The following is an 18,893-nucleotide window of genomic DNA, read 5'->3' on the forward strand; positions in this document are numbered from 1 at the left end:
AGAGTGCCTTTTGGGAGCTGATCGCCTGGTCACGTAGAACCTGCAGGGCACTGGATGTAATTACAGTAAGAGGGAGATAGGTATCTGATTGGGTTTGGAAGGTTAGTGGGGATCATTTGCACTTGTAGGGAGTCTGGTGAGCTGATGAGGTAATTAGCTAACCAGCTGGATAGCTCAGAGAAGAAAGCAAGCATTAGAAAAGGCTGCGCCAGGGAGCTGGAAGGGTGCCCTTTCTACCTGTTACTACATTGTGTTGTACCTGGAATGTAAATCTAGAAGTAATCATGAAGACACTTTGGAGGTAGCTGGTGGAGTGTGTGCTGTTTAATTGCCATCATAGGCTTCTAGGGCTGGAGGTGGAAACCCACTTGCAGTTCCTAAAACAGGGGTTTATGCGCCTAACTCCTTTTGTGCATCCAGCTCCCTGTTTGCAGTGACTCTGTCTTTGTCAGTGTTCCCGTAGTACAGCAGAGGGCCTTAGTTATGGAACATTATACCCTACTTATGCTAGATTTTCAAGTTATTTATGGAGAACGTTGTGTAATGTCCCCTCTAGGTAAATAACATGCAATCAGTACTTATCACGATGGGTTACTTGTTGTGTAATGGAAGATTCTTCCAATATGTGGTCAGAGGCTCCACAAGGGAACAGAGTAAATGAAAAAGGAGGCAGCAAAAGTATGATTATGGAAACAATGCCAATTTGTAAATGAAAAGCTTGGAATTATTTGTTTTTCCAAGTCTGGTGCCCATGGGCATTTCTAAGTAGATTTGGGCAAGCCGGCCGATAAAGCGACAACACAGCCAAGCCAAGGGGCTGGCTATTCTCCATGAGCCAAAAATAGAAGCCAAGCCATTGGAGCTGACTGCACAAATATGAAAAAAAGGAAAATGTATACAGAGAGATATAAAGCTGATGTGAACACAAGGAAGCTATGCCAAATGATCATCTTCATTCGCAGACACAAAGCCAAGCCAAAGCCAGGTACTCAACTAGAGGAAGAATGTAGGTTTTTTTCAGGCCAAGTTTGGACTTAACTTTTGTAAAGCTATGCAATTAAAATAAGGTAACAGGAACTGCAGAATCAACTTAAAATCAAGTCCCTTGACTAGATGCATGGCAAATCAGCTCTTTATGGGAGTAAACAGAAAGATCTTACAACGCATTGTATTAACCCACACTATCTGGAAAGATGAGGATGTTAGAGAGACAGCAAGGATGAAAGATGAGCCTTTTAAACACCTGTAAAAAGCAACCGAGAGTCCTGCGGCACCTTTAAGACTAACAGATGTATTGGAGCATAAACTTTCGTGGGTGAATGCCCACTTCGTTGGATGCATCCATCCGACGAAGTGGGCATTCATCCACGAAAGCTTATGCTCCAATACATCTGTTAGTCTTAAAGGTGCCACAGGACTCTCTGTTGCTTTTTACAGATCCAGACTAACTCGGCTACCCCTCTGATATTTTAAACACCTGATAATTAAAAGAGACTATCTCAAACACAAACAGAAGATTATGACATTAGAAGAAACAACACTTCTACATGGACTCAATTACTAACCAAAGTTCTTGTATTTAAGTCATAAAATACATAGGAAGAAAAAAAGAATGAGTTAAAAGCAGAACTGTTTTCTAAGCAGACTATTGTTCATAGATTTCCATAATGCAATAGTGGCTGGTTAGCCATGTCCTTTAAAAACGATCATTCTAGATCATAGAACTAAAATACAGCCACTCTCTGAGTGAGACACACTTTGCTCTGTTTGGAAGTGGGCTGCTGTTTTAAAGAGTTCTGTTAACATTTACTCTGCAAAACATACAGTGCAGTTTAATTAGCATGTGATTGAAAAGTGTTGACGTCTTATGTTCTGTACAGCCAAATGAATTTCCTCATGCTGGGGAATATGTAAATTCCTTGAAGAATTGTTTATTCTACCAGCAAGACTTTTAAGTAATTTTGATTACAAGAATTAAAGTAGACAGCTAAGACAGTTATTTTGAGGATTTAACATAGTTGTGAGACCAAGAGTGTAAATAACTTTTTCAAGGACCTGAAGCAGCCTGTGAAAACAGCTGTACAGATTTATTTTTTTCACTTTATAGAACAGTTGAGTTTAATTGCAGCTTTTGTCCCTTCTCATCCTTAGCAGCAGAAAATAAGATCAATAAGTATAAAAAACTTCCATTCCCTAGCATTGAATATCAAGTTTAAAAAAATAATACAAGACTTTGGGCCTTTGCTTTACAAAAGTATAAAACCACTTAGAGATTACAAGACTTGGAAAGATTATTCTCTTCATCTAGTCTGACCTCCTGTAGAACACAGGCCATTGGGCTTCCTTTGAAGTGTTGTTGTAGCTAGGTTGGTCCCAGGATATGAGAGAGACAAGGTAGGTAAGGTAATATATATTGTTGGAACAACTTCTGCTGGTGGAAGGTACAAGCTGTTGAGCTATACAGAGCTGAGGAAGAGATCTGCGTGGCTTGAAAGCTCGTATCTTCCACCAACAGAAGTTGTTCCAGTAAAAGATATTACCTCACCTACCTTGTCTCTCTCATGATTGCTTCTTTGATTGGTTTGTCTTGAAAAAAAAAAAAGCCAGTTAACTGTATTTTTAAACCACTTTCCTATTGGGACTGGTTCACATTTTAGGTGAAGGCTCATTCACTTTTTAATCTGAACCGTATTACCCCTTCCAAATCAATTTATATTTTATTTTAACTGGAGATGGGGTCCAGGTGAAAAATTCTGATTTGGATCCAGAGTTTGAATTCAACAAAGTTTAGGGGTTTGGTTCCGACCATGAAGAAAAAGTTTGGGTTAGGATTAAGACCAGTATCCAAAAATTAGTTGCATTTGGATCCAGAATTTGGGGTCAAATGTACCTCAGTCAAATATGATTATTTTAAAAATCACATTTATTAGGAAAAGTGTTTTATGCTGAGTAAGAAGAGGCTTGGAGATGTTTTTCATAATATTCCAAAGTGGTTTAATTGTACCATCATTGCTACTGATGGACTGAAGTTTTGATTAAGAAAAATAGGACCACGCTAATATCCTGTGCAACTCCAACTACATCAGGGATGAAATTGGCCCAATGGTGCTGAGCAGACCCAAATGAAACCTTCCAGTCAGTTATCACAGGGGAGGGCAGGAGAGAGAGAGAGGGAGAGGGAGAGAGAAAGAACAGATGTTGCCTCATTATTCACTGGGAACTTGTTTATTTTTCCTAACATCAAACAATTATGGAGACTTCAGCTGTTGTTAAGGTGGCTTTAATTTAATTGACTATATAATTACATAGAAATGTTACTTTAGAGCAGGATTACTCTTTGAAAAATTAAGAAAATCTACATGGTGGCGGATGCAGGTTTTACTTTCTATTACAGTAGCATGTCTATATAAACGAGTAGCATTGCTTTGGAAACAATTGTAATAAGCCTGCATGTGTTTTCATGGATGTGACTGTGAGAGCAACACTGACTACTTCTGCCCTCTGGGAATCCCACATCTGCTATTGGATATAGTCATAAGCAGCCTGGAAGATCCTACCACAATCACCTCATGCTCCTGTACTCCCTGTATGTCTATACTGCAGCTGGACTAGTGTGCTAAAAATAGCTGTGTGGACATTGTGTGCCCACCTGACTCCCCTCAGTTTGACAGCCTGAGTCATAACATCCACAAGACTAATTGTACCATGCTAGCTTGAGCCTTGCTAGTATCAGTCTGTCTATCTGGGCCAGGAGGCTGACTCCCAGCTGCAGTGCAGACATGTCCGATAACTGATGCCCCATACACTGCCTCTGCACTTGTCTGTACTGGGGTCCTGATTCTCATTTACATTAAGGCCACTTTACACCACACTAGCAGTGTAACCAGACCTTAATGTGGGTCCATATTACACCCATTTTAACACCTTCCTGTAAAGTGGTCTTAGTGTAAATGAGAATCAGGTGCTAAGTGTTAGAGTGACAGAGGGACACTCTACCCCCACTTATGCCCCCTAACCTTAGCTGTCCTACCCCATGCCAACATGGGGCAGTATTGCAGTAGGTTTTCTTTTAAGTATAGGTATCAATAGAGAGATTCCCCATGGACAGATGGGGGGAACCTAATGTTCCCTAGGTAGGGGGTGGGTTGTCCTCATGCTCCCTAAACACAACTTTGCATGGGGTGACCCTTCTCAAAAGAGAGGAGAAAACAAAGGGAGAAAATAATTATTTCAAATGGGATTTAAACCTACCACTTTCCGTGGGGATTGTCTGCTACTAGTTCACACTCCACTGCTGGGCACCACCTAAGCCTAACCCATCTGATTTGCACCCACTGCATATGCATGAAATACCAGGAGAGGAGCAATGAAGGCTGCTGTCATGCTACCATTCATGAAGACACTTTAGTAACATCCCTGTTATTTTCAGGCTCCAAGACACTTATGCAGAAGAAAAAGCTACTGTATATGTATGTGAGATCAAACGTTTCTTTTGGATGTACTGGTTGACTTCAACTTTGCACAAGAGGAAACAAAATTTAAGCACGCCCCTGGGCAACATTTCACCACTTCTGAAATGCAGTCAGTTTTTTTACCATGAGCGGGAGAGATCAATACAATAGTGCCCAGCTAATATCTGAGGCTATCCTAAGAGAAGTGCTGTAACTATAAATACATTGCACTGGCATGTCTAAATTACTTTAAAATGCAAGGTGAAATTACAGAATGGGTCTGGGGAATGAACTTGGTCCTGATGAAGCCAGTGGGATTCTTGCCATTAACTTCAAAGGGAGCAGTAAAGTATCCAATTGTTATAACACATTTGAAGACAATTTGTTGTTGGGGAGCCACTGCTGCTAAACAATATGTTTAATGAAGTATCTATAACTGTTACCTTGATTTAAAAATTTTACCTTATCACCCTGTGAAAGAGAAACAGATTATGGCGTTGCCATGGTTTTGTTGTATATTTTATAATATACCGTGCTGCAAATCTGTTTGTTTTTCTCTCTGTTTGTTTGAGTTCATTGATATATGAAGTGGGGTGAAGGGAGGATGATTCTTTACAAATGGCTGAAGACTGAATGTTGAGCTTCATTCTCATCCGAGGCTTGCAACATTTCTTTACACTATATGAAATACATGGAACAGTCCTTGTTTTGGAATGAATTAATCGTGTAGGCCTATAGCTGGTTGCAACTATATAATGAATTTGCAGAGAACTGAGTGCTTAACTCAGTGAGTCACTTTTCTATCTATACTTGCCCAATTGTAATGAATACATTTTAGTAGCATGTTCTCAATTAGTCTATTTGTCAGTTTAGCTATAGGTAATCATAATAGAATAAAAGATGAAAAAACATTGAAAAAATAACTTAAACGAGCACATAGTAAAAAAAAATGTAAGTAAGACAAATGTTTAAGCTGAAAACTACTGAAAAAATACTGTGTAAGTATTCAAATCACTAGGAATTTCTCACACAGGAATAATTCTTTAAAACATGATTTCTGGGATGAACATCTCATAGTAAATCCTGATCCTTAACTACTTGTTGACATCCAGACCACACAAGTTGTACATTCATTTTTATGATTTGGGCATTTGGCTTATTGCTGCCACATGCTGCACAATAAACGCACCCTATGCAATTTCTATTATACATACGCAAAGAAGAGATAGGATGAAGGGGAGAGAAATCAGTGATGGGCTGAGTATCCTGGGGTTTAAATATATGCACAAATTTGGGTGGGAAAAGCCAACCATTTTTAATTATTATTTTGGCCCAACAATGCAATAGCCAAACATGACAGATTTATGCATGAGGATGGAGGAGATACATTCACTGGCTGGGCACATCAATCATACAATAGTTGGCAAAACAAATGTTAAAACAGGCATATCACTCTCAGATTCCAGCTATCCTACCTCTGTCTATGCTCCTGTCAGACCTCACAAGCAAATCAGGCCTGGGACTAGGTAAGGAGATCCAAGGCAAAACGAAGACACAGGAAGTGGTGTTGAATCAGTTTGTGCCTCTCTTTCTTCAGAGTTAGTGCAAAACCATATGGCCCTCATATGATGTCAGGGTGACACTCTAATGACTGTTGTGCTGGTTCTGGGAGGAGACATAAAACCAGACTCTTGACCCTTTGACTTCATTAAAGATCCCATAGCACTTTTCATAACTTTTGGGAGCATCTGACCTGATGTCCTAGGTGAACTCTAGCTGAGGATTATGACTTTTTGACAGTCCTGCTAGGAGAGCAGGGTGAATCATTCATATTTAATAATTTATTGGACCATTTTCATCAGTTTTCTTGTATTCCGAAATTGTCCATGAACAGATCATGATCTTATCAGATCTCTTCAATATTCCAAACGTTTGGCTGAATAATATCAGCAAAAAACAAAACAAAACAAACAAAAAAACCAACAACCCCTCCCCACCTTTTTTCTCTGTAGTTTATTAGTGCACCTATTTCTATTACAGGGAGCCCCAGCTGAGGCTAGGATTCTATGTGCACAAGCACATAATAAGAAACAGTGCCTGCCCTGAGGAGCTTACAATCGATCGGCAGAAAACAGACAAAGGGTGAGAGAAAGAAGGAATTATTATCCCCATTTTACAGATAGGGAACTGAGGAACAGAGACATTAAGGGACTTGAATTCAAAATCAATGGGAGAATATTTAGTCTCTGTGTGCCTCAGTTCCCCATGTGTACAATGGGATAATAGCACATCCCTACCTCATGGGGAGCTGTAAGGATAAATACATCAAAAACTGTGAAGCACTGAGATACTGCAGTAAGAGGCCATATAAGAAACTAAGAAAGGTAGATAGCGTTGTCTCCAAGTGTCTTATTTGAAGTAATTAACATTGTTCATCCCAAGAGACATTCGTAACCTTAAAGGATTGCTCCTTTCTTAGGCACAAATGAGAGTGCTGTATGGAGTGCCATTCTCACAGAAGACAAAAATAATTCTCCAAGGAAGCACACTGAAGAGCACCCTTGCTCTTCCCTCAACAAGGAGCAGATAGTGGTTGATAACAGAGACCATATAATGAGCAAGTGAAGACTATTATTGTTAATTATTTATGCCTCACCCAAAGTGTACTTGGGGTGAAATCCTGGCTCTAATGAAATGATGGTACTTTTTCCACTGAATTCAATAAGGGCAAAATTTCACCCTTGAAGTGCTATAGTTACTCATCCAGTGAGAGGAATCAATCCTGCTTTCAAATACCTGAATCTTTCATAGAACTTGCTAGCTCTTGTTTTTTTGTTTATTCAAAGTGATGATAAGAGATTTTACTATTAACCTTGCACTTATATGTTGTCCAGTTGGTTGAAATGGCACAATGCTGACCTTCTATCTTCAAAATGGGCTCCCCACAAAACCGAGCAACTGAAAAGCCTCTTGCAACCTGATATGTTACTAACCTAGCCTTTTCACTATGGATGGACAATTACATTTGGATAACATAACTCAGCCCAAGATTCTGCCCAGAGGTCAAGATAAACCCAAGCCAAACCTTTTTGGAGGGTTGGAAAATTTCTGTTGACTTTTGTATTTAACAAAATTAACAACAATAATCATATCCTCATACTGTACTTCTGCTTCTGGTTTCCAGCTGGAACTGAAAGTTGAAATGCCTAAATATCATAAGACTGTCTGTCTGCAAGCAAGAATGTTTAGAAATCTCAAAAGAAAATAAGGGAATTTTCCAGCCCAATATTGCAGATTCAAGACTTTGGAATAAACATCCAAATGCCAGGATACTTACCCAAATTTCTAAGGACTGTTTTCTCATAGTTAGCCCTGCATGATTCCTTGCATACATTTGCATGTGCTTAATTTAGGCACATAGATACACTGATATGTTCACTCAGATCAGAGTTTTGCATGGAAACTTGTTGAGGGATTTCCTATGTAGTTATACATGTGCAAATACTTGACCTTTATGAATGTGCCATGTATTTGAGGTATGTGCGTGCCTAGCTTTGGAAATCTGGCCCTAAAGAAATTCCCATTGCTACTTTTTACCATTAATTATTTCCTTACTGGAGAAAAACAGCTTAATTGATTAAGATTCAACCAAATTTACAACAAATTTATCACATTTCCCCTTTGCACATGTTTTTTCCCCTCACCGTTTGGCTTTACAAGCTCTATAGCTGGGGTGATCTTTAATGAAGATGCTTCAGCCGCCACTTTAATCTTAACTATGTTAAACCCCAGGAAAACTAAATAACAAAGAAGAGTGTTGGATTCCAAGAGCATTAACACGAACGCTAAGGACTAAGTAAAGTAAGAAACAAGCTGAGCCCAATGAAAACAGCAATTACTTTAACCAATAATAAAAGTAAAACAGTTTGTGGGAGTGAATGGAAGCATTGTTGAAATCATAATGACCATCCAAGGAAATGGAAAAAAACAACAACAGCTTAGGATGGTTTACCTCTAAGTAAATAGAATGCTTTTCCTTGGATACTTGGGTTTCTGCTGACATCTATGGTGTAATCTAAAATAACCAAATAAGCAAGATCAACAACAAAAAAAGACCATTTACTTGAGTCAAACATATTTCAGGAACTGGTATTTGACAGTGGGGTTAATAAAAGATTCTGTGAACAGATGGGATCTTGTAAAACAGCAGTGGGTTACTCTAGTAGGAATAAGTTGTTTGGAAAAAATGGTTTCACTGGTTTTGAAGGATATGATGTAAAAAATCTGTATATTCCAAATTCTACCTTCAGTTGCATACATGCAGCCCTAATTTAAGTTAATGGGTCAGATTCTGACCTCAGTTACACAGGTGTAAACCAAAGTAATGCCAGGGGCTCTTATTTTTGATTCATAGTCTTGCCAAATGCAAGTCTGAGAGCAGTTGATGTTATGACTATTTCCAACTTCACTTTTGCCAGATGATTTCCTGCTTCTCTTCCATCCTCAACAACATATTAAAGTGGAGTCAACACTTACCTTTCATTTGTTGGTACTGCACATTTGTCCGAGACTTGCCCTCCATGCCATTCTTTTTTACAACCATGTTTTTTGTGGGAATACAGGGCATCCTCAGAGAGCTGATGCATTTCAAATGAGGATGGGAAGCAATCAGGATTAAAATTCTTTATTGAAGTAAGATCTCCTCCCTTATTCTGACCCCCTTCCTTAAGTTCCCTATACTGCTTTCAAGATGTAGTACATCTATTCTACTGTTTTTATATTCAAGACGCTGGAGCTAGTGATTCTCCATGGTTTAGCTAGTTGGACTTCAACATCCTGACACCAAATAGGGGGCATAAGAAACCAATAAATAATGTAAGACACACCTTTTAGTAGGAAATATTTTCCCTCTAATCTGTTTCAAGAGTCAGCATTTCTGAGTAAAATCCAGAGGTCTGTTGGGATCTGAAAATGCAGGATGTTTCTTGCAAAGAGGAATGTGTAAGAGGTATAATATGGGACTGGACAGTAAAGCAAATTAAGCTCTTCCCTTGCAACTACTCAGAGATTAGATGCAGAACTTCTATGGCAACCTCACCCTTATAAAATATCTTACATTATTATTATTATTATTAGTTATATTTCACTAGCTCTTAGATGTGCCAATCAGGATCAGGTCTCCAATGTGCTAGATGCTGGTAGACCATAGGAGACAGTCCCCGCTCTGATAATGGTTTGAAAAATTGCAGCATACAATTTTGGTACTACAGTGTTTTTGGCAACTACTGTAGAATTCTGCATTTACTTTTCTACATAAAGTCAGTAGCAAAAAGTCTGTAACATGCCAGATTATAATGTCACATATCTGGCGGAACCGTGGCAGGCAGGGCCGGCTCTGGCTTTTTTGCCACCCCAAACAAAAAAAACGTGAACAGAATGGCAAAGCAAAAAAACAAAAACAAAAACAAAGAAACCTGCGGCGTGGCCGGAGTGGCAAAGCAGGAAAAAGAAAAAAGCCAGGGTGCAGGGGGGCAGACGTGCCCCGGCTAGCGGTGGGGAAGGGGAGGGAGTGGGAGGAGAGAGAGAAAGGGCTTCAGCAGGTTGTTCGCCACGGGGCCCCAACCACTGCGCCGCCTGCCGGGAGGGCTTCGCGCCACTCCGGTCAGCGGGGAGGGAAGGATGCGGGCTGCCCTGCCAGGCTTGCTACAGACCTGGCACTGGCTGGGGCAGACGGAGCATGCAGCCCTCTCCCAGCAGGGTGCTCCCCTCCTCCATGCCGCCGCCCCCGACAGGGTGGCCGGATCGGCGAACAACAACAACAAAAAAAAGTGGCCATGCCACCCTAGGATTGGATGGAATGCCGCCCCGTAGAATCTGCCGCCCTAAGCACGAGCTTGCTCGGTTGGTGCCTGGAGCCGGCCCTGGTGGCAGGGAATGAAGCTGGTTCCTTTTCTCCCATTGGTCTTGCTTGCCTACAGTATGTATCACTTAATCACAATAAATTTGATTCTCATCTCATGTACACATACATAAATCAGGAGTAGCCTTCCTGCAGTCAATGGAATTCCTGAATTCGTGTGAATTAAGCCCAATATTTGAACCTTCTGGAATATTTGACATAAAATCTCAGTATAGAATGTTACATCTGATATAATGTATACAATGTCCAACCACTTCTTTTATTTAGAAATAACCATTTTAAAAGGGAAATGCATATTTTAAAGTTTGTATTTGCCCTCCTTATTTTGTGCATTTATGGCATCATAAGATTAACTCAGCTACCTTCCATTACAGCTAAACTTCTGCATGCAAGTCATTGGAATCTCCTTCGGGCATACAAATCTGCCAGTAGCCCATGACACTTTCTTCTTGGTGATTTGAGTTTAAACTAAGGCTGAAAAATCTAGAGAGAGCCCCCTTTTGGTTTAAATTCTCAAGCCTATATTGTGTTTCTGTCATCAGAATGATTCTAAGAGGGACTAATTAAAAGTCCAATGAATGTGTGAGGGTTAAACTCAGGCTCTGCTCATTAACAGTCATTCATCTAAGAATATTTTGAGATAATTCTTTTTTGTGATGGGAAGGAAAGGAATAAGACAAGACATTGATTTAAGAACATATTTTACTAAACGAATACAAATTTCTGTTCTATTACTGGCTGTACATTGATGACAATATCTAATTTAATGAGAAGATTCTGCCCCCTTTCGCCGTGTTTCTTCTTGCAAAATAACAAAACAAAACAAAACAAAAAAATCACTAATGAACACCCCCTTCCCCCAAGAAATAAGGAAAATCAGAACCATTTTGTTAATTGTCTTTTTCCTGCTGTTTCCATGGTAATACTGGCTACTAGACTTCTCTGCAGAGTGACAGTCCAACAATTCACACACTACACCCTTTCAGGCACAATGAATGGCTGTGAAAGAGGCAGAACAGGCACTATTCAGGAAACATGTGATATCTACTCAATGCACTACCTTTCATCCACATTTTCCAAATTGCAGTTAATTTAATTCTAAACAAATGGCTAAGGGGTACAAATGAGGATTAGAAGGAAAAGAACATCTTGAGTTCTAATGGGGACGGTTTGTGTGAAGAACAATATAGCACTTTCTTCTGATGCCAAGACTGCTGGATTGAAAGATGCACTTTCCCTCTTCTTCTGAGGCCTTCATTTAGACTCTATATCAACAGTGAAAAAAACGTGGCAGAAAATTATTTGGGTGTGCACAGTTTATATAGATTTTTTCTTTCCATTTGGAAACATATTTGATACATTAAGGACTAATCTTAATTTTCTTCAAACTAAGAATAAACCTTCTACATTTTTCAGTCAGCAATTGCTTACAAGATAACTTGCCTGGCCAGATCTCTTTTTTGGTCACTTAGTAGTTTGTTCTCTTTCTCACAAGTTATTGTTTGTTCCTATAGAAATAGCAATGGGAAATACTATCTGGTCACCTTGAGAAATAACAACAGACCTCTTGAGAACAGCAAAGCCCAGAAGGAAATTATTATTCTCATTAGATTCAATGACAGCAAGTCCTTTTGCTCATGTGACTGTTTTTATTTTGATAGATAAAGAACAGTGGCTTTACCCAAAACTGATCAAGCAAACATCTTGAATGTTGTCATATTCCGTCAAAAATCAGCTGACACATTTTAATAGATTTGGTACTTTTGAGGATGAAATCACAAGGGAAAGTAGTGCATAAAATCTACTATGGATTACTTCATTTTTGATACACAGTGCAGTGAATACTAGGAAACCTGAACAAGTTTTAGAACAGAAAAAAAAAAAATCAATAGCAATTTAGCTTTAAGACTGCTTGTTTATGCACTTTTACTTTCTTTTTTTTCTTTGACACCAAATGCAACTATGATTCTTTAGAAAGAATAATTCTTAGTTGTAACAACTTCATTGCACCTCTAGAATTTCCTGATCAATATAGTCAAAATAGCACTCCAGAAATGAACAGAAGACTAACTATTAGTGTTCTGCTTTTAAAGTTCTTCTTAATTCTGTCTATACGAATACTTGAACTGTAACCACTGCTAGCCACTTGTCAGCCATTTCTCCAGAAGAAACAACATGCATTCCTTCAATGTAAATAAAGAACAATCCAGAGAGAGATGAACAAAGAAAGGTTAAAATTATCATAGAAGTGGTCAAATTTTAGGAGGCCAAAAATGTCATACTCAACTAACTAAAATAAAAATGGTTTGATTTTCAGATGTGCTGATCAGCTGTCATTCCCCAACACCCTGACTGCTTCACCCAGTCAGAACTCCTTTGACTTCACATGTGCTTTATCTGGTTATAGCAGCTTGTCTGTTTGCTATACTCTGAAGGACTGGGGCCTATAGTCAACCATTTTTAAGTGACTAACTGCAGATATAGAGTACGTGCTTAATGTAACTACCCCTGACTATTTTTGTCATAGTCCTTTGTGTTTGTAAACTGATATTGGTGTGCTTTCTTACCAGGATGCTACGCATAAATAGAATTGATTCATAAATCAATTACCAAAATAAATGAATAAATGACATGTAGACCTACCTGCATATCAGCTCTTTGCTGAGATCGAATGCCAACACAGTGCTAAAGTGTACTCTGAGTACTGACTTACCACAGTGATCCAAATCCTTGTCACCTTTGAGAACTACTCAGAAACTTCACATTGGGCATACTGGGTCAGCCTGCTTGCTTAGAGGTCCATTGTCTACTCCTCTGTTTTGTTGTCTATTCTGGCTTCAGTTGATTTATGGGTGCAATTCAAGAGTTTTGCCCAAGTTCAGAAAAGCATCTTTATTCAGGGCAGCACTTAAACGTGTGCTTAAATGAAAGAACACCCGGAAGGGCTTTGCTGAATATGGATAGGCCTAAGCATGTGCTTAACGGCTTTCCTGAATCAGGATCTTAGATATTAACATATTTAGCTCAGGCTGGACTGGTATCTCCATAGGGATGGGTGAAAGGAATAGCACTATTACTGCCATCAGAAGTCAATATTTGCCAAAGGATTACACACTTTTATCACAGTTATTTCCTATTCTCAGTACAGAGGAAAACAGAGGAGCTGCTGGCAAATGCTTACTTTTTAATGCTAATAGCCCCTCAGCCTTAAAAAAATGTCTCTAGAGTGCACTTCTATATCTTTTATACTATAGGTTTACTTAGGCTATGTCTATTCTGCAAGTGCTACAGCTACACAGCTATAGCACTGCATGTGGACACTTGCTATAGCAACAAAAGGATTTTTTTCCAAAGCAGTAGTAAATCCACTCCGCAAGAGGCAGTCACTAGGTTTGCAGCAGAATTCTTCCATCAGCTTAGCTGTGGCTGTACCGAGGTTTAGGTCGGGCTTAACTATGATTCTCAGGGATGTGCATTTTTCACGTCCCTATTCAATACAGCTAGGTTGAACTAAGGTTAGGTGTAGACCATTCCTTGGATAGCAGGTCTGGGCAAATCCTTGAAAAGTGTGTGTGTGTGTGGTGGAGGGAGGGGAATGCTACAATTATTTCCCTCAGTTTGGATCTCCATCTATTTCCTCCTCTTGTATTTAGGTCCAAACAAATGCACAACCTAAAGGTAAAATTCAGACAAACTTGCTGAATTTCATCCATTAAAGCCAAAGAGAAGCCACAAATGTGACACGGTTTCAAAGGAAAGTGCTAAACTGGCCTCTGTTCTCTTGAAACTGGGTTCAGGCTTGTTCAAAAGTTAACCTTTCAGATGAGTTTAGGCTATCTAACTTTTCAACAAATTTTGAGTTTGTAACGAAATCTGAAAGCAGGCAAATATCATGAGTCTTTTGAGTATCATAAAAACATCATAAGAGGTTTGTGAGGTTTGCGAACCTCTTATGCCTTTTTTACCTTAATGTTGAAATCACCCATATAAATTCACACATCAAATCAGCAATAAAACCAATAAGTGACTGAATTCTCCACACCTCCGATGAGGCATTGAGTTCTTTTTAGCTCTGATTTTTTCAGGATCATGCCCCAATAAGATTCACCAGACAGCTTAGTGGTTTGACATGCAGCCTCGATATTTGCTTCCCATTTGCACTATGGCTCCTTTACGCTTAACGAAATGACAGACAAATTTCACCCTCTACAAGTCATATCCATATTAATGTACAGATCAGTAGATAGGGATATCATTATTGCAGCCACCATGTCGACTAGAGACTGAACATGCCATTCACGTGAGAGATATTGGGCTATTTTCACAGCTGGTGTAAATTGGCATAGCTCCATTTGGCTTCAGTGGAGCTATGCTGATTTATACCAGCTGAGGCTCTGACCCCCAGTAGTGTTGAATCCAGTGACTCTTTCCAAATTCATATTCTACATTTCGTATATATGGGCCACTAGCCCATCCTGATGCTAAATTACTTGTACATTTCTGTCCCCATTATTAAACTGGCTAATCTCTTTACAAACCACTATTCTGAATCTTGCCATTGGTAAATAGTTCTGATTTATTTCTAAATACAGAAGCATTTTGTGGAGCGACAATGATTCACATTGCTTATGCGTCATTTTATTATTGGCATTGAGATCATAAAGAGCCGGCAGTATTCATAAAGAAATCATGCTAATTTCTCTACCCCTTTTAGGCACAGATCTACAGATTTGGGGTTTGCTTAATGCCAGGCCTTCCCTCATTCTCAGAAGTGTTTTTTTTTCTCCCTGATTGACCTAAGCCTCATCCTGATTCTAATATAAAACAGCTGAAAAACTTCAGCTCTGAAGAAAAAAAATATATAGAATGAGGCAAAAGACACTGTCGCTAGGCACATATTTTCTGCACGTAAAATGGATATATGGTTCCCCCGGCCCTCTTGAAAACCAGGCCAAGCTCTGACCTCAGTGCTTTCCTCTAGGAACAGATGCGTAGCTATGAGTTCACTTGTCATTTAAGAGACAGACCTTGATTTTTCCCCGTTCCTTCTCCCTAATGCGTCCCTTAAAAACAAACTGTGTCCATATGTTCTAGACAATGATGTTTCCTCTTATTTCATTTTATAATACTAGTGCATGTGTGGAGTTGAATCCACAACAGGAACCTAGTGCATTGTAAGATTTTGGAGTAATTGCAGAGGATTGCAGTTCTCAGGTGGGGCATTACTTATTTCTAAATTTCTAAAATTATTTATCATGTAGAAGCTCCCTGCCTGGGAGGGTCAGTTCAAGGCCCTCCACATCACATCACATCAAGTCTGTAGAAGAGCTAAGGGATATTTTTTTTTAGGGGGAAGGTGGGGAGATGTCAGCTGACTGAACATTTGTGCATATTCCCTTTGCAATACAGGACTGTCCCCTGTGCCCTCCTACATGGAAGGTCACTTTGGGGGTGGACTAGGAATTGATCAAGATGGGGCTGCTTTTAAGTAGATCCATTGTGCCCCACTCGACTTCATGCAGGTGGAATGAATTTCACTAGTAGTGCCCAAAGTGTGCTAGGTTCTTTATGTGCAAAACTTTAAAGGACTTTGTTCCCCACTTTTCTCATGAACCTTCTGTGGCTCTGAATCAAACAAGCAGTGCTGCACCAGTGGCAGGGCCTGATCCATGAATTTAGCACCCACGAGAGCTGTGTGAAATATATGCAGTGAAATCAGAAACCATTCACACAATGTCTTCTGGTTTCAGGTTTCCTTATACATGCTTATGAAGCATTGCTAATGTTCATGAACCTTTCAAGCCAAGTGGGCTCCGTCTGAAGAACACCTAGACTGATGTATGTAAAATGTATAGTTTTGACAAAAAAAACAGGCGATATGCATTAGACCTGACTAATTTCCATGTTGCAAATTTGGATTAGTTAGAACCTGGATTTCAAATTGACACTTGAAGTAGAGAGTGTGACACAGAGAGTGTAAAAGTAGGAAAATGTTTGCATAAATCCTACAAAGTGAACTGCTGACTCTAGCATAGCTGTTGCATGAATTAAGAAAGGGAAATTGGAGCAGTAATAGTAAATGCAGCTTCTGATGTGTATTTGTAAATGGTTAAAAACAAAAACAAAACAAAACAAACCTTCCAACCTTGAAGGTGATGAGTAGATGTGGTGGAGTAGAAGGGAGGATGTATTGGAAGGAAAAAGGCCACTGTCTTAAAGAGAAGCAAGGAAGCCTGGAGAGAAATTATTATATCAACACAATTTATTAAACCCATGCAACTAGTGGAAAAGCAGTAAAGTGGACGCAAAGCTGAGCCAAAAATGATAGGTTGGTAATTTTGTTTTTATATCACAGACTTCTTAATAAAACTTTCCATGAAAGTATTAAACACACGTATGCCAGGAACCAAATTTACCCCCAGTTTAACTTGGGAGAAATCAAAGAAGGTACATCAAGCATGAAACTGGCCCCATATGTTACTGCAGAAAGAAGGAAACTCTTGTGGTTAAAGTACAGGACTATTACTTAGACCTAGGGTAAATTTATCCTGGCATAGATGTGTGAATGGCTATATGACCACATAAAATAACTGAATAGTAGAGTCTGAGTTAGCACAGAAGTGATTAAACCTTGACTATAGAAAAGATCAGTTATAACATCTAACTCATTCCTCTGCCAATACAGCATATACAGTAATCTTCAGAATGAGAAGGACGTTACTATGGATGTGGAAGTCTTATTTTGTCTAATTTTGAACTTATTCGGAGATCATGAATTTATGGATAGATTTTAAGTAATCTAGATCTTGTAACAGTGGTTGAATTGAAGAACTAGGGTGAGCAGTGTCTATTGACAAATTCACCTAGAATCTCTTTGTGGCCCATTTGGCATCCTTTTGATTGAGGGAAGACTTGCACAACAAAGTTAGCATATCATCAGGCTGGAGCTCATTTGAACATGAGTAGCAAGGAGGAGAGTGCTCCACTATAGCTGGGTAGAATTTTTTTTTCTAAATTTCAACAATAAGCATGACAGAAAAATAGAGTGAATTTTTGGGCAGTTTTTTCCCCGTATATCCCAGCCAACTCTGCCCTCAGTTTCTGAATGTTCAGATTTTTTAAAGCTATCCAATAATGGTGGTATCTGAGGAGCAGCTGGTTGATGGAATCACACCTGTGGTGATATCACAGCAGATTACATAGAGCAACTAACATTCCAATCTTGCAAATGACTACATATGAGCAGACACCCATTGGTTTCAACGGAGCTCGCTGAGGGCACAGGGTCCACCTGCCTGGCATCAATTACAGGATCGGGGCCTAATATATATAATGCATTATCCATTAGTCACAATAAAAAAAATCAGTTTTTAATGCACTAACTTTCTAGGAATTCCCTGTTCAATAAGTTGGATCTTTGCATCATGAACTGCATAAAGAAGAGCCTAAGCCAAAAAGTTTGCAGCTGGATTCAACCTCTCCCATCATCCAAGGGTGTTACAGACTTACAGACGAGCATACAGGATTTTGGTATTTGGAGAGAAGTCATGGAGGATACTGAGAACTGCAGACCTGGGTCTGGTAAATTGTTTTTATCTCTCTAACAAACTGCTTAGTAGAAGACTTCTGTTAAGCGATACTAGTGATGGCCCTTAGCTATCAAGGTAGGGTTTCTAGATAGAGGCTTTCAATCAACCCATTACAGAGCTTAGGGTCATCTTCAGCATTCAGATTCAGATTTCAACCCTTAATTTTAAGGCACCTACAGCTAGGATTTTGGCTCAGGCCAAAGTCTAATTTGCTGTGTGACATATACTATCTTCTTCACTGATCCACTTCAATCATGATATTTTTTTCCTTTTATCTTTTGCATTAATTTAATAGTCATCCAATGGATTATTAGCACTAACCTCTGGATACATACCATATGGGCTTTCTTACAGTGCTCTGCCAGGTCGGTACCACCATTCCTATTCTTCACTGACTGATTTTGTGAGGAGAAGAAGTGGGGACTAAAATGACACCCCTTCCTTTTCTGTCTATATAGTTTAAAGCTATCTCACCCTAGGCAAAAACTTCTAGCGCACTAATCTACCATGCCACCAAGCTCCCACTTGCTGGGAAATAGCTATTGTACAATATTCAATGAATGATTATTTATTCCAAGAATAATATATTTTTATGGTATCAGACACTGCGCCCTGTTACCCCCATGCAGCTTCACTGAACTCCATAGGATGGTGTGGCTATAACCAAGAATAGAATCTGGCCTGGTGTGTTTTATCACATGTTTAATTTAGTGATGAGTAGATGTGGAGAATATTCAAATTTTAAGTTACCCAGTAATTTTGTTTCCAGAGTCAGATGTAAGAGATTTCAAGCAGAGCAATATTATGCTTGGACTGGGAGAAATTCTCCTCAAGTGGACAGTGATAGAGTGACACCATGTGGATCTAATGAGAGCTTCAGTTTAACACAGAAAGCAAGAAGTAACAAAAATGCTATCACATAATTATATGCCC

The sequence above is a fragment of the Malaclemys terrapin genome, chromosome 2 (genome assembly GCF_027887155.1).
Source record: "Malaclemys terrapin pileata isolate rMalTer1 chromosome 2, rMalTer1.hap1, whole genome shotgun sequence".
Taxonomy (NCBI): Eukaryota; Metazoa; Chordata; order Testudines; family Emydidae; genus Malaclemys; species Malaclemys terrapin.